Here is a 26,244-nt window from a genome sequence, read left to right on the forward strand (position 1 = left end):
GAAGATAATGCTAAACGAAATCATTAAAATTGGCGAAAATGAAGTTAAGAGCAGCAGCAGCAGCAGCAGCAGCGACAGCAGCAGCGGCAAAGTAAACACGTTTAACCAAAGATTTGACTAATTACTGGTAAATGTTCATACACTCACTCGTTTGGCAATCTTTATGAACATTTAATGGCCTAGAAGAGATAATATTTGGCCAAGTGATGTGCAGATTGCAAAAAACCCATCGAGTATGGCTGCTTAAGACACCATAACAAGAGAAACACTCGAGGAAAATATTTTATACATTTTCATTTAAAGTTTTAGTAGTATGTCTTATTAGTCGAAGTTTGTTATAAATGACTTTTTCTCAAAGTGTTTTTATATACCACCTAAAAGCCGGTGTCTATTTGATTGTCTGCTGGAACAAAATGCTTAAACCCGCTATGAAATTTTAACATGTTGGAAAGTGAAAAATAATGATTAATTTCATGTAATAAACGTTTATAAAAATTTGTTTTAGGAAACAAATGGCTTCAGAATTGGCTTCAGAATTGTAGATTCAGAATCGTAGAATCGAAGATTCAGAATCGTAGATTCAGAATCGTAGATTCAGAATCGTAGATCCAAAATCATACATTCAGAATCGTAGATACATAATCGTAGATTGATTCAGAATCGTGGATTCATGGTCGTTTATTCAGAATCGTAGATTTAGAATGATAGATTCAGAATAGTTGATCTACTATCGGAGATTCAGATTTGTAGATCTTGAATCGTAGATTCAGAATAGTGGATTCAGGATCGTGGATTCAGAATCGTAGAATCAGAATCGTAGTTATTCATATTCTGATTCTGAATCGTAGATACATCGTTGATTCAGAATCGTAGATACAGAATCGTAGTTTCAGAATCGTTATTCAGAATCGTATGTTCATAATCGTACATTTCGAATTGTAGAGTCAGAATCGTACATTCAGAATCTTAGATTCAGAATTGTGGATTCATGATCGTGGATTCAAAGTCGTGAATTCAGAATCGTAGATTCAGGATCGTGGATTCAAAATCTTGGATTCAGAATCGTGGATTCAGTATCGTGGATTCATAATCGTGATTTCAGATTTTGATTCTGAATCGTAGATTCAGAATCGTAGATCCAAAATCGTAGATTCAGAATCGTAGATCCAAAATCATACATTCAGAATCGTAGATTCATAATCGTAGATTGATTCAGAATCGTGGATTCAGGGTCATATATTCAGAATCGTAGATTTAGAATGATAGATTCAGACTGGTTGATCTACTATTGGAGATTCAGATTTGTAGATCTTGAATCGTAGATTCAGAATAGTGGATTCAGGATCGTGGATTCAGAATCGTAGAATCAGAATCGTAGTTATTCATATTCTGATTCTGAATCGTAGATACATCGTTGATTCTGAATCGTAGATACAGAATCGTAGTTTCAGAATCGTTATTCAGAATCGTATGTTCATAATCGTACATTTCGAATTGTAGAGTCAGAATCGTACATTCAGAATCTTAGATTCAGAATAGTGGATTCATGATCGTGGATTCAAAGTCGTGAATTCAGAATCGTAGATTCAGGATCGTGGATTCAAAATCTTGGATTCAGAATCGTGGATTCAGTATCGTGGATTCATAATCGTGATTTCAGATTTTGATTCTGAATCGTAGATTCAGAATCGTAGATTCAGAATCGTAGATTCAGAATCGTAGATTCAGAATCGTAGATCCAAAATCATACATTCAGAATCGTAGATTCATAATCGTAGATTGATTCAGAATCGGGGATTCAGGGTCGTTTATTCAGAATCGTAGATTTAGAATGATAGATTCAGACTGGTTGATCTACTATTGGAGATTCAGATTTGTAGATCTTGAATCGTAGATTCAGAATAGTGAATTCAGGATCGTGAATTCAGAATCGTAGAATCAGAATCGTTGAATCAGAATCGTAGTTATTCATATTCTGATTCTGAATCGTAGATACATCGTTGATTCTGAATCGTAGATACAGAATCGTAGTTTCAGAATCGTTATTCAGAATCGTATGTTCATAATCGTACATTTCGAATTGTAGAGTCAGAATCGTACATTCAGAATCTTAGATTCAGAATAGTGGATTCATGATCGTGGATTCAAAGTCGTGAATTCAGAATCGTAGATTCAGGATCGTGGATTCAAAATCTTGGATTCAGAATCGTGGATTCAGTATCGTGGATTCATAATCGTGATTTCAGATTTTGATTCTGAATCGTAGATTCAGAATCGTAGATTCAGAATCGTAGATTCAGAATCGTAGATTCAGAATCGTAGATCCAAAATCATACATTCAGAATCGTAGATTCAGAATCGTAGATCCAAAATCATACATTCAGAATCGTAGATTCATAATCGTAGATTGATTCAGAATCGGGGATTCAGGGTCGTTTATTCAGAATCGTAGATTTAGAATGATAGATTCAGACTGGTTGATCTACTATTGGAGATTCAGATTTGTAGATCTTGAATCGTAGATTCAGAATAGTGAATTCAGGATCGTGAATTCAGAATCGTAGAATCAGAATCGTTGAATCAGAATCGTAGTTATTCATATTCTGATTCTGAATCGTGGATTCAGGGTCGTTTATTCAGAATCGTAGATTTAGAATGATAGATTCAGAATGGTTGATCTACTATTGGAGATTCAGATTTGTAGATTTTGAATCGTAGATTCAGGATCGTGGATTCAGAATCGTAGAATCAGAATCGTAGTTATTCATATTCTGATTCTGAATCGTAGATACATCGTAGATTCAGAATCGTAGATCCTGAATCGTACATTCAGAATCGTAGATACGTAATCGTAGATTGATTCTGAATCGTAGATTCAGGGTTGTTTATTCAAAATCGTAAATTTGGAATGGTAGATTCAGAATGGTTAATCTATAATCGGAGATCGTAGATCTGGAATCGTATATTCAGAACCCTAGATTCGGAATCGTAGATTTAGACATTCAGATTCGTAGATTCAGAATAGTAGAATCAGAATCGTTGGTTCAAGATCATAGATTCAGAATAGTATATTCCGAATCGCAGATTCAGAACCGTAGATTCTGAATCGTGGACTTAGAATCGTAGATTCAGGATCGTGGATTTAGAATCGTGGATTTAGAATCGTGAATTCAGTATAGTGGATTCGGAATCGTGATTTCAGATTCTGATTCTGAATCTGCGATCTGATCGTAGAATCAGAATCGTTGATTCAGAATCGTAGATTCAGAATCGCAGATTCAGAATCATAGATTCGGCTTTGTAAATTCAGAATAGTAGATTCAGAATCGTGGATTCAGAATCGTAGATTCAGTATCGTGGATTCAGAATCGCATTTTCAGAATCTTAGATTCAGAATTGTGCATTGAGGATCGTAGATTCACATTCGGAACCATAGATTCTGAATCGTGGATTTAGAATCGTACAATAGATTCAGGGTTGTTTATTCCGAATCGTAGATTTAGAACCGTTGGTCTAGAATCCTTGATTCAGAATCGTAAATTCAGAATCGTTAATCTAGAATCGTAGATCTAGAACCGTAGAGTCAGAATCTTAGATTCAGAATCGTAGATTCGGAATCGTAGATTTGACATTCAAAATAGTAGAGTCAAAATCGTAACTTCAGAATCGTAGATTCAGAATCTTAGATACAGAATCGCAGATTCAGGTTTGTAAATTCAGAATCGTAGATTCAGAATCGTGGATTCAGAACCGTATATTCAGAATCGTAGATTCAGTATCGTGGATTTAGAATAGTAAATTCAGTATCGTGGATTCAGGATCGAAGATTCACAATCCCCGGTCAACGCGGGATAACTATGAGCATAACACAGGCTGGAACTTTGAGATTCGACTTGTGTGGTGTCCATCGTTATCACGGGCAGCTAAGCTGAAAGCTACCGGGCGCGTCCACAGGTTGCGGCTAGTTAAAAGCTCTGCTTTTATGCGGAGTAGCTGCAAATGCGGCCCCGCGGGCAGTCAGCAATTATCGAGAGGACAGTCTCAGTGAGAAGTCTGGTGGCAATGGCTTTTGATTAAATACTGTTTGCCAATGATAGGCGTGTTGATGACAAGGCGAGTTTTTGACGCCTTCAAATAACCAATGACCAATATAAGCGTCTGTCCTCAGGCTGGAGGACACCGTCTGATTGTGGAGCAAGCGGCTCGCGACAACGAAGGATTCATGTGCAATCCCACAAAACCCATGGGGTTGTGGCGCTGGATCGGTAATCCGCCCCCGGAAAACTATGAGAATCACTATGAGAAACAAAGTCATTCTCATTTTTCGAACCGCGCAAACGAAAAAACGACAATGATTTGGGGATCTGTACCTGGCATCTCCGCATTCTCTATAGAGAAGGTGCAGTATACGCGCTGGCGGATGCAATAGAGAAGTACAAGGCAGATATTACATACTTAGAGGAAGTGCGATGGATTGGGAATGGTGGCGTCACAACAACACCAAGCGGTGACGAATTGTGCTATAGCTGCCATAACATGAAGCATGAATTTGGCTGTGAATTTCTGGTTCGTCGAAGACTGAACCGATTACTCCGGTGGATGAGAGGCTAGCCACATTTCGAATAAAAGCCAAATTCATCAACATCAGCCTTATTTGTGCCCATGTCCTGAATCACAGATTCAGAATCGTGGATTCAGAATAGTAGATTTATTATCGTGTATTTAGTATCATAGATTCAGAATCGTTGATTCACAATCGTAGTTTAAAAAAATAGAAGATTCTAGATTCTAGATCTACTATTTTGATTCCACTATCCTGACAATTCTGAATTTAGTTTTTATACCCTCCACCATAGGATTGGGGTATACTAATTTCGTCATTCTGTTTGTAACACCTCGAAATATGCCTCTGAGACCCCATATAATATATATATATTCTTGACCGTCATGATATTTTAAATCGATCTAGCTACGTCCATCCGTCTGTCCGTCCGTCTGTCTATCGAAAGCACGCTAACTTTCAAAGGAGTAAAGCTAGGCGCTTAAAATTTTGCACAAATACTTTTTATTAGTGTAGGTCCGTTGGGATTGTAAATGGGCCAAAGTGGTCCATCTTTTGCTATAGCTGCCATATAAACCGATTTGGGATCTTGACTTCTTGAGCCTCTAGAGGGCGCAATTCTCACCCGATTTGGCTGAAATTTTGCATGAGGTGTTTTGTTATGACTTCCAATAACAGCGTTAAATATGATTCAAATCGGCTTATAATCTGGTATAGCTGCCATATATACCGGTCTGGGATCTTGACTTCTTGAGCCTCTGGAGGGCGCAATTGTCGTCCGATTTGGCTGAAATTTTGCATGAGGTATTTTGTTATGACTTCCAATAACTGCGCTAAATATGGTTCATATCGGTCCATGTTTTGATCTTGGGTCTTGACTTCTTGAGCCTCTAGAGGGCGTAATTTTCGTCCGACTTGAGTGAAATTTTGCACATAGTGTTTTTGTATCACTTTCAACAGCTGTGCTATGTATGATTCAAATCGGTTTATAATCTGGTATAGCTGTCATATATACCGATCTTGGGTCTTGACTTCTCCAGCCTCTAGAGGGCGCAATTCTCATCCGATTTGGCTGAAATTTTGCACAAGGTCTTTTGTTATGACTTCCAACAGCTGTGGTAAGTATGATTCAAATCGGTTTATAATCTGGTATAGCTGCCATATAGATCGATCTTGGGACTTGACTTCTTGAGCCTCTAGAGGGCGCCATTCTCATCAGATTTGGCAGAAATTTTGTGCAACGTCTTCTCTCATGACCCTCAATATACGTGTCGAAATTTTCGTCCGACTTGAGTGAAATTTTGCACATAGTGTTTTTGTATCACTTTCAACAGCTGTGCTAAGTATGATTCAAATCGGCTTATAATCTGGTATAGCTGCCATATAAACCGATTTTGGGTCTTGACTTCTTGAGCCTCTAGAGGGCGCAATTCTCATCCGATTTGGCTGAAATTTTGCACGAGGTATTTTGTTATGACTTCCAACAGCTGTGCTAAGTATGATTCAAATCGTTTTATAACCTTATATAGCTGCCATATAAACCGATCTGGGATCTTGACTTCTTGAGCCTCTAGAGGGCGCAATTCTCATCCGATTTGGCTTAAATTTTGCACGAGGTATTTTGTTATGACTTCCAACAGCTGTGCTAAGTATGATTCAAATCGGTTTATAATCTGGTATAGCTGCCATATAAACCGATCTTGGGTCTTGACTTCTTGAGCCTCTAGAGGGCGCAATTCTCATCCGATTTGTCTGAAATTTTGCAATTGGTGTTTTGGTATCACTTCCAACAACTGTGCTAAGTATGATTCAAATCGGTTTATAATCTGGTATAGCTGCCATATAAACCGATCTGGGATCTTGACTTCTTGAGCCTCTAGAGGGCGCAATTCTCATCCGATTTGGCTGAAATTTTGCACGAGGTGTTTTTTTATGACTTCCAACAGCTGTGCTAAGTATGATTCAAATCGTTTTATAACCTTATATAGCTGCCATATAAACCGATCTGGGATCTTGACTTCTTGAGCCTCTAGAGGGCGCAATTCTCATCCGATTTGGCTTAAATTTTGCACGAGGTATTTTGTTATGACTTCCAACAGCTGTGCTAAGTATGATTCAAATCGGTTTATAATCTGGTATAGCTGCCATATAAACCGATCTTGGGTCTTGACTTCTTGAGCCTCTAGAGGGCGCAATTCTCATCCGATTTGTCTGAAATTTTGCAATTGGTGTTTTGGTATCACTTCCAACAACTGTGCTAAGTATGATTCAAATCGGTTTATAATCTGGTATAGCTGCCATATAAACCGATCTGGGATCTTGACTTCTTGAGCCTCTAGAGGGCGCAATTCTCATCCGATTTGGCTGAAATTTTGCACGAGGTATTTTGTTATGACTTCCAACAGCTGTGCTAAGTATGATTCAAATCGTTTTATAACCTTATATAGCTGCCATATAAACCGATCTGGGATCTTGACTTCTTGAGCCTCTAGAGGGCGCAATTCTCATCCGATTTGGCTTAAATTTTGCACGAGGTATTTTGTTATGACTTCCAACAGCTGTGCTAAGTATGATTCAAATCGGTTTATAATCTGGTATAGCTGCCATATAAACCGATCTTGGGTCTTGACTTCTTGAGCCTCTAGAGGGCGCAATTCTCATCCGATTTGTCTGAAATTTTGCAATTGGTGTTTTGGTATCACTTCCAACAACTGTGCTAAGTATGATTCAAATCGGTTTATAATCTGGTATAGCTGCCATATAAACCGATCTGGGATCTTGACTTCTTGAGCCTCTAGAGGGCGCAATTCTCATCCGATTTGGCTGAAATTTTGCACGAGGTGTTTTTTTATGACTTCCAACAGCTGTGCTAAGTATGATTCAAATCGGTTTATAACCTTATATAGCTCCCATATAAACCGATCTTGGATCTTGACTTCTTGAGCCTCTAGAGGGCGCAATTCTCATCCGATTTTGCTAAAATTTTGCACGAGGTGTTTTTTGCCATATAAACCGATCTGGGATCTTGTCTTCTTGAGCCTCTACAGGGCGCATCTGATTTAGCAGAAATTTTGTACAACGACTTCTTTCATGACCTTCAATATACGTGTTCAATATGGTCTGAATCGATCAATAGCTTGATACAGCTGCCATATAAACCGATCTCCCGATTTTGCTTCTTGAGCCCCTACAAGGCGCTATTCTTATCCGAATGGACTGAAATATTACACAATGACATCTACAATGTTCAGCGTTCAATTAATTTTTGGTCTGAATCGGACTATAACTTGTTTGAATCTTCCAAATTTCCTCCATTCCTTCCATAATAATGACCCATTATTTTGCTGCCTTATCAATAAATACTCCCTACTATTACTCACTTACTGGCTTCTGCTGGCAGTTGCTTACTAGTATATCTAGTGCTGGTGATTGTAATCACCAACATAATCATATCGCATAACGAAGATCATTTGGTTGGCTCCAATGGTAATTGCTATGCTAACGTAATAACTGGAAATGAGGCTACAACTCGTCTTTTTTGACTCTTTTATTTTCTTTTAAGTTCTCTATCATATTTTCTTATCTTGCTGCCACATTTCCACTCCCTCTACTACTCCCATACTGGGTTCATATTAGACTTGACTTCATGCCCAGGTATCTTTGGGTGATGCCATAATCAAGTATACTAGTCAACTGCCAAGAGCTGGTATGGATTCCAACTCCAAATCTTGTTAGGCAAAGAATGGAAGTGATCATCATACTCGTACATGGGGTGTTTAGCACAGATTCTGAAGCCTAGTGGATTAGGTGATGGAAACATGCATAGAAGGAAAGATGTTTACTTGGGTTGCAGCATGTCTTAGTCTATGACTAAGGCTTGGGTTCTCTTGCCAAACTCTTGAGATTGTTCAATAAACATAGTCTGGACAAGAACTCCAGAGATGGCGATCATACAAATGATCATAATCATCAGAGCCAAATGATCATCAACATTTGTGAGCCGTGCTGTTGGTCTAACAATCGACCATCATTTAGTTCCAAGATTTATTTTTAGAGTTTAAACACAAAACAAATAGACATTTGCCAATAAAAATGATCATCATGATTTGAAAGATACAAAAGGGGGCAACAAAAACAACAGATCCTCATATTGATAGTCGTGCCTCTGGACTGTATTTCCTTGGAACTTCAACTTGGAAACTAGAGTAAACACTTGGAAACTTGTTGGCAATTTAGGTAGGTTGTTCACAGTTGTTTCTCCCTCTTTGTGGATTTCTGGAATGGCATGTACCATAGGCCTAGTTGCGTTGCCTTGCGATAAGCCATTATGATGTACCATATAAAACGGGTATCCATCAAATGCTTTGATATTAACCAATTGACCTTGTTTTTCTTTCGATAGGTAATGGTTTTTTGTTTTCATTTCTTTTTTAACTTATGTGGGTGTTTATAAAGAATTGTAGCTATTTTCACAAAAAAATGAAAGGCAGAGAACAAATTATTCTCCTTGCAAGACAATCATAGTGTCTGTAAATATGTGGAAAAGGCTACAAAATAGCTGAGGAAAATCAATCAATTTTCAAGAACATAGAAATTAGGAGATCAAGGCATAAAGGAGGAGTACTACTTCTTTTCCTAAGGAAGTTAGTAGGTCGCTTCTTAATAATAGTGGTGAAATTTTGGTCTCTGACAGCCAGATAGTCCTTAAATATGGAGTACGTGTTTCAGATTTCAATAGCCTTTCTTCACCATCAGAGATTTCTCAATGAGATGGCTGAACAATTCAAAATTCCCCTATTCTGATTGCCGGCCCACCGAAATATCCTAGGGAATTGTAAAGCGGATGAGCTTGCGAGACTAAGAACTACCCTACACATTCCTGGTATACCGGAATCTGTGGATATGCCTCTAGCGACATGCAAGCTAAGTTTTCAAGACCAGGCCCGTAGGACAACGAATGATAGATGGTCACAAAGAGGGGGCTATGAACAATCCAAAACTATTGGGTTGCCCAAAAAGTAATTGCGGATTTTTTAAAAGAAAGTAAATGCATTTTTAATAAATCTTAGAATGAACTTTAATCAAATATACTTTTTTTACACTTTTATTCTAAAGCAAGCTAAAATTAACAGCTGATAACTGACAGAATAAAGAATGCAATTACAGAGTCACAAGCTGTGAAAAAATTTGTCAACGCCGACTATATGAAAAATCCGCAATTACTTTTTGGGCAACCCAATATATGGCCTAAACAAGACTTGAAAAAGTCTACCGCTTTGTTGTCACTGGCTAGGACAGATGTCTCAGTCATTGTGAGGACTATAGTAGCGATTGGCCGGGCTGTGGTAAGTTATGCGGCGCCAATACGGTCTCGTCAGCTCTGTGACCTGCAGTTGAATAATATTCGGAACTGTCAGAATGCCGCCCTTCGTACTGCGAACGGGGGCGTTCACCTCAGTTCTCATGTGGACCACCTCCATCAGAAGACAAAGATCCTACCAGTGCGAAGACATAACTACACGCTGTCTAAGCAATACCTTTTTTTGGCTGTTCTCGCAGAGACCATGCCAATGCAAATTTACCCATAGCCATTCCGTTAAGGAACTGGAGCAAACTTCTCACAAATCAATGAGTGCTGACCGATTCAAGTTGAAGCTTAATGACAAGGGGCCTCCTTTTTATAGCCGAGTTTGGACGGCGTGCCGCAGAGCGACACCTTTTTGGGAAAAAGTTTGACATTGCAAAGAACCTCACAAATGTCGCCAACTTTAGAAGGGGATAACCACAGTTGAAAAAATTTCTGATGTTGCTGCCAGGATTCGAACCCAGGCACTGAGCGTCATAGGCGGACGTACTAACCTCTACGCTACGCAGAGACCATCCAAATCATAATCTTGTGAATAGATACCCACCGCCCAGAAGCCTTAAGGTAATCTAGAGCGTGAGGTTCAGCGCTACAGGAGAGAACCTCTAGATCAAGCGGTATATCAATCGGGTCTAGAAACCATTAATGTAGACACAAAGATAGCAGATGCCGTAAATAGCTACCTGATGAATGTAGTCCTTAGAGAACGACCGCCTGCCATTGCACCTAAAGAAAATGACCTCCCCCGACAATCCAGAGTAGTTCTGGCTCAATTACGTTCCGGCAGATGCAGCCGCCTCAATTCCTACAGAGCAGGGATTGATGACAAAGTACAGGATGTATATCCCGATTGTGACCACGAACCACACATCACCCAGCCAAACCCAGCCAACTCAGGCCCAGATCCCTCTCGACGCACTTTATCATAGTCGCAGAGTTCCTCGATCTGGACACTCAACAGAATCAAGCAGACGAAAGAGAGAACACAACAACAACCGGAAGCCACCTTGGAGTAGAGGTTAGCATGTCCGCCTGTGACGCTAAATGCTTGGGTTCGAATCCTGGCGAAACCATCGGAATACAAATTTTCAGCGGTGGTTTTCTTCACCTAGGTTATGTAAGAGTGACAGTCCTTTACAGACTCGCTTAGACAATTTTTTTGAGTCCATTGTGATACCACAACAGCGACAGACCAAGGCTTCTGGCGGGAATCGAACCCACGACTCTTGCACTGGTAATCCAAGCACCCTACCAGGGCGCCCCTCCTAATGCTGGCAACATTTGTGAGGTACTATGCCATATAAAAACTTCTCTCCAAAGAGGTGTCGCACAGCGGCACGTCGTTCGGACTCGGCTATAAAACGAAGGACCCGTATCATTGAGCAGCGCCCCGGTAGCCGAGTTGGTAGTGTGCTTGGATTACCAGTGCAGGGGTCCTGGGTTCGATTCCCGCCAGAAGCCTTGGCCTGTCGCTAATGTGGTATCATAATGGACATAAAAAATGTTCTAAGTGCTTACCTAACCAAACCTATCATTGAGCTTAAATGAAATGTGCGAAGTTTGCCCCTGCTCTCCTTAGTTGAATGTTCATGGAGAAAAATTTGCAAAATTTGCAATGCCCATCACCAGATACGGGCACGAGATAGCTATGAGCACCATACAAGCTGGAACTTTGAGGTCCTAGCTGTGCGGTGTTCATGGCCTGTTACAAGAAGCTTAGCTGCGAGCTACCGGGCGCATCCAAAGGTTGCGAATGCTCCATACGGAGTGCCTGCAAGGGCGGCTGCAGACAATCTGCGGTATCGAGCTTAGTGCCTCAGTGAGTGGCCGCAGCAGCAAGCCACCTGGCCGTATTTTACATTTTGAGCAATACTCACGAGGGCTCACATTGACCTAACTGAACAGAAGGCACACACAGAGCTATCGTTCAGAGTTATGAGAGCTGAAATTAATTTGAGTGTTTTGTAATGGCTTGGGTAAAGCAAAAAATGGAAGTAAGCCCGTCACTTTTGACAGACGGAGACAGACAGCACGATCGTCAATGAGAAAAACAATTCTGATCCAAAAATAAAACAGAGTATATCTATGCCGCTCAACAAAACTTGATGGCTCATTTCTTTGCTTGCTTTGGCTTCATATGGCACTCATCTGAGTGTTGTTCATTTGCAAACAACACACGATGCCCGTCGACCAAATTGAATATCACATCCACTAAACGTTTAAAAAAACGTTCGCGCATCTCTCAGTCTAATATATTTGTGCGTGTGTTTCTAGCTGACTTTGTTTTTATGTGGCATGCGATACAGACATTTGCTTTGGCCAAAGTGGCTATTGAGTGCAAAATTTTGGGTCTCATGCAGTCAGAGTAATACCAGAGAAATGTAGAGCAGACCAGCATACAAGTAGAGGAACTTTCTTACAAAATCCAGGATGACTGAAATCTGTGGGTATGCCTCTAGCAACATGAACTCTAACATATTTGTGCGTGTGTTTTTAGCTAACTTTGTTTTTAGGTGGCATGCGATACAGACATTTGCTTTGGCCAAAGTGGCTATTGAGTGCCAAATTTTGGGTCTCATGCAGTTTTCTGGTCAGAGTATTACCAGGGGAACATAAAGCAGACCAGTTTACAAGACAAGGAACTTCCTCACAAATTTCAGGATAACTAAAATCTGGGAATATGCCTCCAGCAACATGTAAGCTTATTCATCGCCACAAGTCCTAAAGAGATACAGTTGACAGATGGTCACGAATGGGCAGCGCTATCAACTGCCCAATATTATGTGGCCTAGCGTAAATTTTAGGAGGCCTCCTGTTTTGCTGTCGCTGCCGATCATACTGCGTATAAAACTTTTAACAAACACACAATTTTTGTCAAAACAACAAACCATCTACTCTCTAATTTATTCTTCCTTCCTTGCCATTGTTAAGTTCCACCCTGTTAGAACTTCTCCACAATTTCCCAGGCAAATTTACTGCAAATTTATTGCTGTTCTTTACTACGTTTTCATGCATGTCTTTGTTCTCGTTTAACTATCTATGCTCTAATCTCTCACTTTGGCCATTATCTTAGAAGGCATTGTCTCTGAATCAACTGAGAATGAATGGTAGGTAAAAACTTCTACAACGAACTTCAACCAACATTAACACCGTCGTTTATGTTAATGCGATGAAGTTGAAATTTGCGAGATTTAAGATTCTTAATTTGTGTCATTTAACGAAATGAATTTTAAATATTTCTACTCTCATTAAGATGATCTTTTTTTTTTTGTGGCAAGTGTCTCATGGTTTTTCATTGTTTTCTATTTTCAGATTTTGGAATTTTGACAACAATATCAACAATTTTACTTATGATTGAAATGATATGAAAAAAATCTTTAGGTAAGTAATGAAAATATTTTAAGTCTAATGTAAGTCTTATGGTTTAATGGAAGTTTTTAAGTAATCGACAACATTTTGTATAAAAAAAAATCAAATAAAAACGTGAAAAAAATTTATATAGATACATTTTTGACAAGAATTTCATCATAAAAAAATTAATTTAAACAATATTTTGTTTAAATTGGGGTAGATTGAGGTGGGTAGACTGAGGTGGATATATTGTGGGTATACTTTAGGCTGAGAATGGTAGACTTAGATGGATAGACTGAAGTGGGTAGACTGAGGTGGGTAGACCGAGGTGGATAGACTGAGGTGGATAGACTGGGGTGTGTAGACTGTGGTGGGTAGACTGTGGTGGTTAATCTGTAGGTATACTGAGGATAGACTGGGGTGTGTAAAATGATGTGGGTAGACTGAGGTGGGTAGACTGAAGTAGGTAGACTGAGGTGGGTAGACTGAGGTGGGTGGACTGAGGTGGGTAGACTGAGGTGGGTAGACTGAGGTGGGTAGACTGAGGTGGGTAGACTGAGATGGGTAGACTGAGGTGTGTAAAATGATTTGGGTAGACTGAGGTGTTTAGACTGAGGTGGGTAGACTAAGGTGGGTAGACTGAGGGGGTAAGACTGAGGTGGGTAAACTGTAGGTATACTGAGGGTTGACTAAGGTGTGTAAAATGATGTGTTTAGACTGAGGTGGGTAAACTGTGGGTATACTGAGGGTAGACTGAGGTGTGTAGACTGAGGTGGGTAGACTGAGGTGGGTAAACTGTGAGTATACCGAGGGTAGACTGAGGTGTGTAGGCTGATGTGGGTTGACTGTGGTGTGTAGACTGAGGTGGATAGACTGTGGTGAGTAGACTGTAGGTAGACTGAGGGGTGTAGGCTGATGTGGGTTGACTGTGGTGTGTAGACTGAGGTAGGTAGACTGTGGTGGGTAGACTGAGGTGGGTAGACTGAGGTGTGTAGGCTGATGTGGGTTGATTGTGGTGTGTAGACTGAAGTGGGTGGACTGTGGTGGGTAGACTGTGGTGAGTAGACTGTGGTGGGGGGACTGAGATGATTAGATTGAAGTCGGTAGACTAGGGGGTAGACTGAGATGAGTAGACTGATGTGGGTAGACTGAGGTGGGTAGACTGCGGTGGGTGGACTGAGGTGTGTAGACTGAGGTGGGTAGACTGTGTGGGAAAACTGAAGTTAGGCTGAGGAAAGTAAACTAAGGGAAAGGATACTATGGAGGTAGTCGAGAAAGGGGTAGGCGAAGGAGGTTTAACTGAGAAAGGTAAACTGTAGAGAAGAGGAGGAGGGTGTCGGGAAGATTGAGGAGGGTATACTGAGGAGAGTTAAGTTAGGATGGTAGTTGGTGAATAGTAGACTGAGGAGGACAGGACTCAGTGGGTCGCCTGAGGATGGGGAGACTGAGTAAGGTCTCACACTGCCTGTTGTCGAGACCTATTTGAGAACGAATATTCAGCAATCACTTTTCCTGAAAATCAGGTTAGGAAACGAGAGATGGGAGACTATGAAGGGTAGGCTGGAAAGGGGTAGACAAAGAAAATTTAACTGAGAAAGGTTAACTGGAGGTAGGAGGAGGAGGGTTGAGTTAGGATGGTAGTTTGTGAAGGATACACTGAGGAGGACAGACTCAGTGAGTGTACTGAGGATGAGGAGACTGAGTAAGGTCTCACACTACCTGTCGCCGAGACCGATTCGAAAACGAATATTCAGCATGCACTTTTTCTGAGGACCAGGTTAGGAAATGAATTCTATGTTGAGAAGGGAGACTATGTCAGTGACCAGATGTGGGGTCCACCACGAGACGCTCGATGTCCTTAGGTAGCTTAAATTGTCGCACTAGTGTATGATATTTTAGGCATAGTTCTGTGCTATTACGTTAGCTTCAATTAAAATGCTGGGAAGAGATCTTCGAATCGCAGGTTTCAGATGGACAGTATGGCCGCGCTCAAGGCTTCGTATATTCGAAAGGAGAAAGATTAAGAAGCGTGGCAAAATGTAGAGGCTCATAACACAACGCTGACTAGGATTCGCGGACAGAATAAGAATCCGGGAGCTGAGAAGGTGGACAAATATGCCAGAAAGAGTTCGACTAAGAAGAGAGACAGATAAATGGATAGATAGATAGAGCGCAAAGTGTGACAGGGGTAATCAGTACATGGATGCCGAACTGCCAGGATTCTTTGGGCTACCTTCGACCGAAAACGGAAGGATTTGTTGGCTTTCGACAATTTTGACATGAGTTTGGCTTTGAACACTATTACATACATTATGACCGCATATTGGACAATAGGTCAAATGGTAGCGCCCATAGAAATACCGCATAATGGAAATACAAATTTGCATATGAACATTCATCCAAGGAACAAGGACCCACTTCTCACAAATCAATAAGTGCTGTCAGATTCAAATTTCAGTTCGCTGAAAAGAGACCTCATTTTTATAGCCGAGTAAGAACGGCGTTGTCGCAGTGCCAGATCTCTTTAGAGAGAAGTTTTTACATGTCTTCTATGCATGGCATAGTACCTCACAAATGTCGGCAACTCTATGAGGGGATATCCAACGTTGAAAATGTTTTCTGATCTCTTGCCAGGATTCGACCACAGGCTTTCTGCAATGTTTCTAGGCGTACATGGTAACCTCTGCGCTTTGGTGGTCTTCTACCGCATAATGATTATCATAGAATCTGTCTTGACGTAGATGGCAAGGAGACAATGGGGCACTCGCTTCATTCATGTCTTAGGCTACAGGGGCCCAAGTTTTCCATCTGTGGTAAGTGATTTTTCTTCCATTTGGATGATCTCGTCGATGTTTCTATGGAAGGTATCATCAGATACGTAGATAAGACTGGGTGGGTTTTGCAGAAGAAAAATTAAATTCTACGAGCGGTCTGTAAAAAAAACCCCAAAAATAGGTTTATTGGACGATGGACGACGATATGGGACTCAAATTAAAGGTATTTGGGAATATATTACGAATATAGTCAGGAAGAAGGAATATGCTGTAAAATTTGTTGATATGGGAAGGGGGCGGACCCTCCCCCGTTACCTCAAAAATACCACTCAAAATCACAAGTGGACCTACAAAGACAATATGGGTATCAAATGAAAAGTATGCTGGACTAGATAACGAATCTGGCATACAAACTCATGCCGAAGTATAGGGGGTTACCCCACCCCCACAAAAACGCCCAAAATGGGCACATAAGCCAATCACGATATACTCGGTTTGTTTGTTCCGTATAGACTGAAAAACGGCTGAACCGATTTTCTCCAAATTTTCGCATATTGTGTAGGGTGGTCTGGAAGGAGATATAGGTTGGTCTTGAAGGAAATATATTGTTCGATATCGGAAGGGGGACGGACCAGGATTCGAACGCAGGCATTCAGCGTCATAGGCGGACATAGGATACTGTGACACGAATCAGATATCCACATCCGGGGCGAAATGAAAGAAATTTGGGAGTAGAGCATCAATATGATATCCACATTGGGGCGAAATATCTGAAAGGCCGTACCAGCACCCCCAAAGATAAAATAAGAGAGTGAAAGAAGGCGCGGCGGAGCGGGCCCTGTCCAGCTAAAGGGTGATTTTTTTGAGGTTAGGATTTTCATGCATTAGTATTTGACAGATCACGTGGGATTTCAGACATGGTGTCAAAGAGAAAGATGCTCAGTATGCTTTGACATTTCATCATGAATAGACTTACTAACGAGCAACGCTTGACGCAAAACATTGAATTTTATTACCAAAATCAGTGTTCGGTTCGAAATGTGTTCATTCATGTGTTCAGCGATGAGGCTCATTTCTGGTTGAATGGCTACGTAAATAAGCAAAATTGCCGCATTTGGAGTGAAGAGCAACCAGAAGCCGTTCAAGAACTGCCCATGCATCCCGAAAAATGCACTGTTTGGTGTGGTTTGTACGCTGGTGGAATCATTGGACCGTATTTTTTCAAAGATGCTGTTGGGCGCAACGTTACCGTGAATGAACACATTTCGAACCGAACACTGATTTTGGTAATAAAATTCAATGATTTGCAAGCGTTGCTCGTTAGTAAGTCTATTCATGATGAAATGTCAAAGCATACTGAGCATCTTTCTCTTTGACACCATGTCTGAAATCCCACGTGATCTGTCAAATACTAATGCATGAAAATCCTAACCTCAAAAAAATCACCCTTTAGTTGTCTATATAATCCAAAATATTGCCGTTATACTGAAAATTTTCCTCTTTCTTTCTCTTGCCATGTATCTTTTCCGAAGTGTTAAAAAAATTGGCTTTCGTAAATGGGAAAATAATGTAAATATTTTCTACGATTGTCTGCCATAAACTTCTCAAAATGGCATGCCATATGAGCGCATGTTTCAATTGAAGTTATACACTTGCAGAATGTTTATCTTTCAGCACCTTTGGGGTGTAGCAGCTTTCATCTGTGGGCAGGCCTCAGTTTCTTTCGAATGACGTTATAAGCTGTCTGCATTTTTTTTCAAATTTCCGATTCATCTGCAAATGCTAAGAATGCAGAGGCCACCATATTGGTTGTGATTTGTGTTGATTTATTTAGATTTTATTTTCTTTGTCATTCCACATAATGAAATTGTATACCCTATAGCATGGGATTCAAGAGTCCCAATGGTGTTTAATGAAGGCATTTAACGATAAGATTTTATCCTGGGGGAAATTTAATACGAACCAGCATGTCAAGAAAATGCACCTTCCTCTCCTAGTCATGTTCTGTTTTCCCCAAAACCCCTTCCGCAGAATACCTTTGTTAAAGTAAGGTGCTTAGAAATCGGTCCTTATGTTAAAGTAGGGTATTTAGAAATCGGCCCTGCAGCATCAACAATGATTTTCCTTTGTTTCATCTCCTCTCATCTGACATTTTGCCTATTCATATTTCAATTTGCCCATAACACATTCGCTATCAATTAAATTGAATTTGACTTAAATGCATTGGGAATTGTAGGCATTGGAGATGTCTGTGGCATGGAAATCATGCCAACCACCACAATGACAAACGGCAATGCTAACAATGACGGCAATGGCTATACGGTTGTGGTAAACACATTACAGTTGTGTTCACAATTTAATTTTCATTTTTTTCCCCATTTCATTTCATGGGCTGTGGCTTAGCTGTCACGTTTTGACTAAATCAGAAAACAAATCATTCGCATACAGACTTTCAAAATGTACTCTCAATTCTGCAGACACTTAAAGGGGCCTGCCATACCCACCCATAATGGACACGAGTCTTATTACCTTTTCGTTCGCTTGAGGGCATTAAATGCTGCACAAGGCTCTAAGAATTTTGGGGGGTTTTGTGTGGAGAAGCCCAATGAGTTTGAAAAGTTTATGAATTTTTTGTTTGTTCTTTTGATTTTTCATTTTATAAATTAGGGTCAAATCGAACTTAAAATCATCGCCTACACTTTTCCCAAAAGCTTGGCAAGCCAATTTGATTTTTGTTTTCCATGGCAGGTAGCATGGAGCAAACTTTAAGCAATTATTTTAATGGCAAAATAACAAAAGCAACAAGTGCTTAAATAATTAACGAATATTTTGTGAGTTTGGGAAAAATGAAAAATATTTTCAATTTGTTGACCTATACCGAGCACTTGCATTGGGAAAAATGAAAAATATGTTGTAATGGAAGTGGCAATGCAAACACCAGAGAAGGAGGAGAGATATCAATGGGGAGATTCAATATTTTTTGTAAAATTTTTATAACTTTTTTAAAACGGCTCCCCAGAAAGGAGAGTCTACGTCTCTGCAGACCCAGACAAGAACACAGCAAGTGTTCTATAGTCTTCTCTTCATCCTCATCGAGACAACTCTTACAGAAGTCATTGTGCGGTACCCCCACCACAGCCCGGTTATCACCCGTGTCAAGGTCATCATCGACCTATTATCGAATACCAAAAACTCCCTCGTCCTCCTCTGGTCGATGACTGGCCATAGCGATTTCGCAGACCGGCAACCGTCCACCGAGTCCCACCTCGCCACCGACGCCGTCGTGGTCATCCTCTCTACAGTGTTCAGTAGCTCGACAAATGGCACGTAGACAAGACCGAGACTGGTTCGCCCGGCCAGGAGGGGTTCCCTGGCGCACTCGTCCGCCCTCTCATTTACTGGAATCCCCTCATGACCAGGAACTCATGTCAGCGTCACATTGTGGGCCCGGAACCTATCCAGGGACTTTAAACAATCCGCTACGCATGTCGACCTCACCATCTTCGACCCCAAGGCCTTGAGCGCCGCCATACTGTCCACATAAATTCAGAGTTTCGAGTAAGTCCCTTATCAGAATTTCTCATGCGGCCAATGTAATGGCATAGACCTTACAGCCGCCGGCCGTCTCAAAGACATACTGATATTGAGTGCATCAGGGTAGACCTCCAATTCAGTCCCTGATTCCATCTTGGAGCCATTTGTGTAGATCAAGGTCTCATACTCCTCAAGTACACCATTCACCCTTCATTCATCCCTCTCAGAAAATCGAATCGCGAATACACTCACTCCAGTCGGCATTGATTCAAGGTAGTCGGAGATCCTCCTCAGTCTACCCTCCGCATCCATAACATCGAGAATCGAACTGTGGCCGCAATCATCCTCCTCCAGCGTGCCAAGGTCCCTCAGCCTAAGCGCGACAATGCCGGCGCAGTTCCCAATATAGGCCTCAATGGGCTTCATATCCAGCCGTGCCTGTTGTATGGATTTCAGTGCCCCTGTGATCGCAACGCAGTCCCGCCTCTGGACCTTCTCGAACTCCCTCGTACACGTCCTCTTCTCTACGGTATTACACCACACCAGTGCTCCATAGGCCAGAACTGATCTTACGATGGCCGTATACATCCAATAAATCACCTTGGAAGTTACGCCCCACTTCCTACCCCCCACTTCCTACCCCCCACTTCCTACCCCCCACTTCCTACCCCCCACTTCCTACCCCCCACTTCCTACCCCCCACTTCCTACCCCCCACTTCCTACCCCCCACTTCCTACCCCCCACTTCCTACCCCCCACTTCCTACCCCCCACTTTCTACCCCCCACTTTCTACCCCCCACTTCCTACCCCCACTTCCTACTCCCCATTTCCTACCCCCCACTTCCTACCCCCCACTTCTTAGCCCCCACTTCCTACCCCCCACTTCCTACCCCCCACACCCAAATACCTTGTTTTTTAAGTCATCCAATGTCCGGATGGGCCAACATATCCACTTGGAAGGTTTTTTTTGGGTAAGGGAGGCCACCTAGACACTTGGCCTTATATTTGGATGCCAGATTCTTACCCTACCCCAAATACCTTTCATTTAATTCGTATATTATCCCGATCGGATAACAAGTCCGCTCGAAGGGGGCGTAGATATCAAATTCGAATATTTGCGATACCAGAAGGATAGAAACAAAAATTGGTAATTTTTCCACCCAGACACTTGGTCTCTCTGGTTGAGCACGAAATTGTCCCGATTGGCCAACATATTCTCAAGTCGGCCATCATATCCGCTTGGGAGGGTTTTTGGGGGATGGTGGACACTTAGACACTTGGCCTTTCATTTGGATGCCACTTCCCTACCCTACACCCAAATACCTTTTATTTGACTTGTATATTATCACGATCGGGCAACATGTCCGCTCAAAGGGTTTTTGAGGTGGAGCGTTCCCCTTTGATATTAGATTCGAGTTTTTGGATTAGCAACAAAAATTTCAAAATTTTCAAAAGCTTTCAATGTTTTTAAGATTATTTTTTTTTTTTTATTAAAATCAAGTCTTCTTTGCAATGATGGAAGAAGTCAAGTCACTTTATTATTAACATGATCTCTCTGGGTAGTTAAGATGCCCGATTCGGGTACTACACCCGAATACCTTGTTGTTTGAGTCACTTATTGTCACGATCAGCCAACATGTCCTCTCGAAGGGTTTTTGAGGTGGGGCGTTCCCCTTAGATATCAAATTCGAATGCTTGCGGTACTAGAAGTATACAAACACTGATTTGCCATTTCTCCTCCAAAACACTTGGTCTCTCTGGATGAGCACTACATCCAAATACCTCCAATTGGCCAACATATTCCCAAGTCGGCCATTATATCCGCTTGGGAGGCTTTTGAGGGGATGGTGGCCACTTAGACACTTGGCCTCGAATTTGGATGCCAGTTTTGTACCCAACACGCAAATACTGCCCCGATCGGCTATCACATCCTTTTGGGAGGTTTTTTGTGCTATCGTGGCCGTCTAGACATTTGATCTCACTTTTGGATTCCACATTCTTACTTTACACCCAAATATCTTTATTCGCATATTGTACGGTTCGGATAATATGTCCGCTCGGAGGGGTTTTGCGGTGGGGCGTTCCCCTTAGATATAATATTCGAGTTTTTTTAGGGTTACAAGTTGAGTAAAAACAAACATTCGGCATTTAGCGAAATCTTTTCATACTCTTGTGGATCAAAAACATTTTCTGTACCAAAATTAAGCCTTCTATGGCAACAGAGAAAATAGTCAAGCTACCGTCTGATATAACCCACCTTATATTAAAGAAGTCTATCAATGGGACTTCTGTCCAGAAAAAAGGCCCCGTGGATGATAAGGATGCCAGATTGGGGCACTTCACCCAAATACCTTGTTTTTCAGTCCCATATTGTGGCAATAGGCCAACATGTCCGCTCGGTGGGGTTTTAGGGTGGGGCGTTCCTCTCTAAAACAAAATTTTCAGTTTTTGGCTTAATTTCAAATTTTTTTATGTTTTGGGAATCTCCAAGATTTTTGGTGGAATCCAGTCTTGTATATATCAAAAAGTCAAGGCGTTGTCTGATATAGCCTCACTTTGGCCCCCTTCTCATCAAATCTGCCTCATCATTACCTTATTAAAGATTGTAAGAGTGCACATTCCTATGAACCAAGCATATGTTGCAAATTTTAAAACTCCCAACAAATCTCGACGCTGGCGGAAATGATAAAACTTCATATAAAGTGGAATGGGATTTTCTTTGGAAATTTACAACAAATATGTATGTATGTGGCACAATACACTAAAGAGCTATTGAAAAGCTATACACAAAATAACATTTCGTAATTTGTTAATTGTTGGTCTGTCCGTCCGTCCCTGAGTATTATAACATTTAATTAATTGTTGCAGGCAAATCGCAAATTGCAAATCTCCAATCTCTTGCAACGCATACTTGCAACGCAATGTGAAATGTAACGAAAGATTGTTGGCTTTTAGCGAATGAGTGAGTGAGTGAATGAATGAATGAACGAATGCATAAAATAACATAACATAACATTTTGCCAACATTTCCGTTGTCGGCTGTCGATATGAGTTCGATGTGAGAAAACAAAAAAATTGGAAAATATTTTTTTTTTCCTGGTACTGCCTCCCCTTACAATTTAATGTTCACTCAAACGTATAGAGGGAGCTAAATCCACTATGAACTAAGCAGAAGCAAACCAACAATCATCAACATGAATTTTGCAATATCAAGATACGCACTTTTCAAATTGGCAACTGCTACCACTCGACTGCAACATCCACCAAACAATTGATCTCTGTGGCGGCAAATAGTCAGGCAATCCACTCGATAAACACACAGAAAGACAGACAGACAAAGAGATGGATAGCCATGATTTGGCATGGGCTTCGTTCGACACGTAAAAATTCACTTGTTTTGGAGTTTTGCGTTTTCAAAACTGCAAAGCAAAAAACTTGCGATTAAATGGCTGAAAAATATTGGCATATGGTGGATGTAGGAATCAAGTTTAGGAGGAGGGTGACATGGAAATTTTTGGAAAAATTTTCTATAGCAAACTCATCTATGGAAGTTACAGTTGGCATAGGGCAGCACTAGCATTGCTACCACCTCAAACATGAATAGCAAACCATGAAAAGGAAGATTCTCCAAGCAGCTACAGTGATTTCTATGTTAATTATACCCTACACCACTACTGTGCCCGTGCCACAGTTGTCAATTTGTTTGTAACACCCAAAAGGAAGAGAGATAGACCCATTGATAAGTATAGCGATCGACTCAGAATTACTTTCTGATTCGATTTAGCTATGTCTGTCTGTCTGTCTGTCCGTCTGTCTGTCTGTCCGTCCGTCTGTCTGTCTATCCGTCTGTCTGTCCGTCCGTCCGTTTGTCTGTCCGTCTGTCCATGTTAATTTGTGTACAAAATACAGGTCGCAGTTTTCATCCGATTGCCTTCAAATTTGGTACAGGCGTGTTTTTCGGCCCAGAGACGAAGCCTATTGAAATTGGAAAAAATCGGTTAAGATCTGGATATAGCTCCCATATATATGTTCGTCCGATTTGCAAAAATAATGCAATAAAATGGTCATTTGCTGACCGATTCTTTCGAAATTTGGCATGAAAGATTTCCTTATGACTCTCAATATTATTTGTGAATTTCATAGAAATCGGTTGAAATTTAAATATAGCTCCCATATATATGTTCCTCCGACTTGCAGTAATATTGCAATAAAATGGTCATTTGTTAACCGATTCTTTCGAAATTTGGCACGAAAGATTTCCTTATGACTCTCTACATTTTTGGTGAATTCCATAAAAATCGGTTCAGATTTAGATATAGCTCCCATATATATGTTCTTCCGATTTGCAGTAATATTGCAATAAAATGGCCATTTGTTAACCGATTCTCTCGAAGTTTGCCATGAAAGATTTCCTTGTGACTCTCAATATTACTGGTGAATTTCATGGCAATCGGTTCAGATTTGGATATAGCTCCCATATATATGTTCGTCCGATTTGCAATAATACAGCAATAAAATGGTCAGTTGTTAACCTATTCTCTCGAAATTTGGCATGAAAGATTTCCTTATGACTCTCACTATTATTGGTGAATTTCATAGAAATCGCTTCAGATTTGGATATAGCTCTCATATATATGTTCGTCCGATTTTCGGTAATACAGAAATAAAATGGTCATTTGTTAACCGATTCCTTAGAAATTTGGCAGGAAGAATTTCCTTATGACTCTCAATACTATTGGTGAATTTCATAGAAATCGGTTCAGATTTAGATATAGCTCCCATATGTATGTTCGTCCGATTTGCAGTAATATTGCAATAAAATTGTCATTTGTTAACCGATTTTCTCGAAATTGGGCAGGAGGGATTTTCTCTTGACTCTCGACTTTATCGGTGAATTTCATGGAAATCGGTTCAGATTTGGATATAGCTCCCATATATATGTTCGTCCAATTTGCAGTAATACAACAATAAAATGGTCATTTGTTAACCGATTCTTTCGAAATTTGGCAGGAAAGATTTCCTTATGACTCTCAATATAACTGGTGAATTCCATGGAAATCGGTTTAGATTTAGATATAGCTCTTATATATACGTTCGTCCGATTTTCGGTAATAATGCAATAAAATGGTCATTTGTTAACCGATTCCTTCGAAATTTGGCAGGAAAGATTTCCTTATGACCCTCAATATTATTGGTGATTTTCATAGAAATCGGTTCAGATTTGGATATAGCTGCCATATATATGTTCGTCCGATTTGCAGTAATACATCCATAAAATACTCTTTTGTCCACAAATTTTCTCGAAATTCGGCAGGAAGGATTTTCTCTTGACTCTCAATATTACTGGTGAATTTCATGGAAATCGGTTCAGATTTGGATATAGCTCCCATATATATGTTCGTCCGATTTGCAATAATACAGCAATAAAATGACCACTTGTTAACCTATTCTCTCGAAATTTGGCAGGAAGGATTTTCTTATGACTCTCTACATTACTGGTGTATTCCATAAAAATCAGTTCAGATTTGGATATAGCTCTCATATATATGTTCGTCCGATATACAGTAATACAGCAATAAAATGGTCTTTTGTTAACCAATTTTCTCGAAATTCGGCAGGTGAGATTTTCTTTTGACTCTCAATATTACTGGTGAATTTCATGGAAATCGGTTCAGATTTGGATATAGCTCCCATAGATATGTTCGTTCGATTTGCAGTAATATTGCAATAAAATGGTCATTTGTTCACCGATTCTTTCGAAATTTGGCATGAAAGATTTCCTTATGACTCTCTACATTACTGGTGAATTTCATGGAAATCGGTTCAGATTTAGATATAGCTCCCATGTATATACATCGCCCGATTTTAACTTCTAGAGTACCAGCAAGTACATTCATTGACCAATCTTGCCAAAATTTTGCAAAACGCTTTTCTCGACGATTGCCACAGTATCTGAGGAGTTTTCTCGAAATCGTTTCAGATTTAGATATAGCTCCCATATATATGTTCGTCCGATTTTCAGTAATAATGCAATAAAATGGTCATTTGTTAACCAATTTTCTCGAAATTTGGCAGAAAGGATTTTCTTATGACTCTCGACATCACTGGTGAATTTTATAGAAATCGGCCCCGAGTTAGATATAGCTGTCATATATGTATATCGCCAGATTTTCACCCCAAGAGCCACTGCAAGCGCATTGTTTGACCAATCTTGCCAAAATTTTGCACAACGCTTTCCTCGACGACTACCACATTATCTGAGAAGTTTGCTCGGAATCGGTTCAGTACTAGATATAGCTCCCATATATACGTTCATCAGATTTTGGGTACTTAGCCATAATGTCGTCATTTGTCAACCGTAGTTTTTACAGTTTGAACATAATTGCTCGCCGAGGACCATCAAAATTGGTTCAGAATTGCATATAGGTCCCACATTGTACTTTTAGGGTAGGTGTAGGGTATTATACAGTCGGCACTGCACGACTTTTGCCCTTCCTTACTGGTTTCTTTGCATAATTTGTGAAAAACTTAAACTTTGTTCCCCCCTTATCATACTTCTCTCTCTTTCTCTCCCTCTTGCTATATGAAAAAAATGGTTAAGTTTCTATTTTAAATTAAATGTGAAATAAGAAGACCTCATTCACAGGTCTGTTTTGTT

The 26,244-nt window shown here is 40.5% G+C and overlaps 1 protein-coding gene across 7 annotated transcripts in view; it reads left to right on the forward strand.

The window, feature by feature from the left end:
- LOC106085845 (uncharacterized protein CG43427) overlaps positions 1-26,244 on the forward strand; it is a 497,194-nt gene that overhangs the window by 210,564 nt on the left and 260,386 nt on the right. For all 7 annotated transcript variants that reach the window (XM_059363470.1, XM_059363474.1, XM_059363471.1 and 4 more), the window contains exon 3: positions 13,239-13,307. The gene's annotated coding sequence lies outside the window, so the exon portion shown is untranslated. The remainder of the gene's footprint in view (positions 1-13,238; positions 13,308-26,244) is intronic.

Source organism: Stomoxys calcitrans, chromosome 2 (genome assembly GCF_963082655.1).
Source record: "Stomoxys calcitrans chromosome 2, idStoCalc2.1, whole genome shotgun sequence".
Lineage (NCBI taxonomy): Eukaryota > Metazoa > Arthropoda > Insecta > Diptera > Muscidae > Stomoxys > Stomoxys calcitrans.